Here is a 2,465-nt window from a genome sequence, read left to right on the forward strand (position 1 = left end):
ATGCTATATGTAGCAGAATACTTTTTGTTTTGGAATAATACATAAAAAAGTTTTTAGACCAGAGGAAAAAAATATTATAGTGAAGATATTATGCACAAAGAACCCAGTTAGCATAAAGGCACAAAATACTTTTGCTTAAGTGGAACAATTACTACCTCTGCAGCCCCGACATCAGAAACCAATCTTGCCAGAAAGATACACAAAGGAAATACAGGCTGGGTTTCAGTCGCAATCCGTGACAGCGAAATTGTCATTTGTATTCTATTAAAATGATGTAATCCCATTAGCATCTCAAAATCGATATCTATGCTCAAGTAAAACCAAAGAGAACAAGACAGCAGAAAAACAATGCAATACTTAAAATTACAGTTTATTCAAGCATATCTAAAAATATCAAGCCGTCAACCACCTGAGGCTAGTTCATGTGGTAAAGGTCAGGTGGGGTATGAGTAGCAGTCAAAGGTTCAAACCCTCCTAATGTATCAAATAAATAAATAACATTCTTTCATCCAAAAGAGGATAAAGGGGTAAGTATTGCAATGTGCATGCAAGAGTAATTAACATATTTTTCTCTAATGAGGAACAACATGGAATGACTGAAGAGTACTTATGTAAATTTCATATGTGTTGAAACAATGAATTTATTAGGGGCCTATTTTTTTGGCGATTATAATACTGTTTGGATTAGGATTCATTGGTAATTAGATAAGATCAATCAATCCACTCAATTTTTGCCTTTTATTCCTCTTGATTATGAGCCCCAAACATGTATATATGTATTATCCAAGTGTATAGAAAGATATAATGAAAAAAAAATATTATTTCCATTGCAAACCATTCAAACAAATTCAGAAAAACTAGCGCTAAAAAACTTAAGCCATAGCACATTAAACAAGCAAAGACTTGTTGGATATAATGAGTGGCTGGCTGCTAACACAGTTCTGTTATGACGACGAGTTCTGAACTACTCAAGAGCTCATCCTCACACAAGGCAGATGGTCATAAGATTTCTGACCAAAAAAAAATTACTGGGAAGAAGAAAAGAGAATTCAAAACAGAGAACAAGAAGTACTAAAAACAAATAAGTAAAATTACTAAATCATTAGGTCAAAAGAGCTTTCCAAGTATTTGTAAATCCAAAAGGAGCAACCACCGAAAAGATGATTTGCTGAAACACACAGAGGCCATGAAAATAACAGTGTCAAACAAGATGAGTGAGAAGGTTGCCGATATAATGATAAGGCAAATCTTAACCAGTGTCATTTATTTTGCAGGGTCTTGATTTCTTTGGTTAGAATGGAATGCAAGAGATCTCAATCAAAAGTTTCTTCCATTTCAGGAAATAATAATTGTTGTTGTCCCTCAGGGTTTAAGACTTACGCAAATACTTTTTAGGGAGAATTCATTACAGGAAAGCTTTCATAAGCATAGATTTAACACTGACAGGAAAGCTCTCGTAAGCATAGAGTTTAAAGGTTCTTAGCATTTAAGATTCTCGCACTAATAATAGAATTTGGTTATGGACCAAAAAGGAAATAGGAATTCTATTAAGAAATAAAGGCAAGCTAAAAAGGAAATTACAGGACTACTATTTCAAAAATAAATCACAAGCTTCACATGAAATGTGTGCTCAAATGGGCCATAAATATAATCAGATTTGAATTTTATGTCAAAAAATAAGGAGACCAAAGGTAATTTTTCACATACTTCTTTTTCATAAATGAGAAAAATAACTAAGCATAAAAACTCTCCAAGGGTATGTGCCATACAATTGACCATCAAAGAAAAGGAAGCAAGTAAGAAAAAGAAAGGACAGATGTAATAATGTTTACCTCCTTTTGTGCCTAGCCTTAATCCTGTAGTGCAGACACCTTTGGAGAAATGATGGCTGCAGAAGATATATGCATTCTGTTAGATATATATATATATATATATAACAAGTAATGACAGCAAATGACATTTTATAGGAGAAATCATGGATTGAAGGACAATAAATCAGGGAAAAAGTTAGTCAAAAGAAAAATTTAACAGATGTGCACAAAGGGAGCATAAGAAATTCTCCTAAAAACCAAGAAGGAGTGTAAGATTTCCAAGGAAACAATTAATCTCATGATAAATACAATGTATTGTAAGAAAAATGATAAATAATCACATAAACTGTGATTTAAAACAACATATCATTATTGCCAATACAATGCAGTACATTGCTTATAGCACGTCGTTGAAGAATGTTGTAGAACTCTACAGGCTTGCAATAAACTGCAAGACTCTCTTCTGCAGCAAGCTCCTCTTCTGCAGATAAATGCCCTCGAGAATCTAGGCAGCACATTTGGTCAGTGCTTCTAGAATAGCTGCAGGGACAAACAAATATAAGCATTAGCTGTGTCACACCCTTAATTGCATAGAAAATTACAGATGTCTCACATTTATAAGAAACTACAGCTCAAGGCAAGGGTACACATGCA

Source organism: Prosopis cineraria, unplaced genomic scaffold (assembly GCF_029017545.1).
Source record: "Prosopis cineraria cultivar Desert tree isolate PC_DT_omini unplaced genomic scaffold, ASM2901754v1 PC1, whole genome shotgun sequence".
NCBI lineage: Eukaryota > Viridiplantae > Streptophyta > Magnoliopsida > Fabales > Fabaceae > Prosopis > Prosopis cineraria.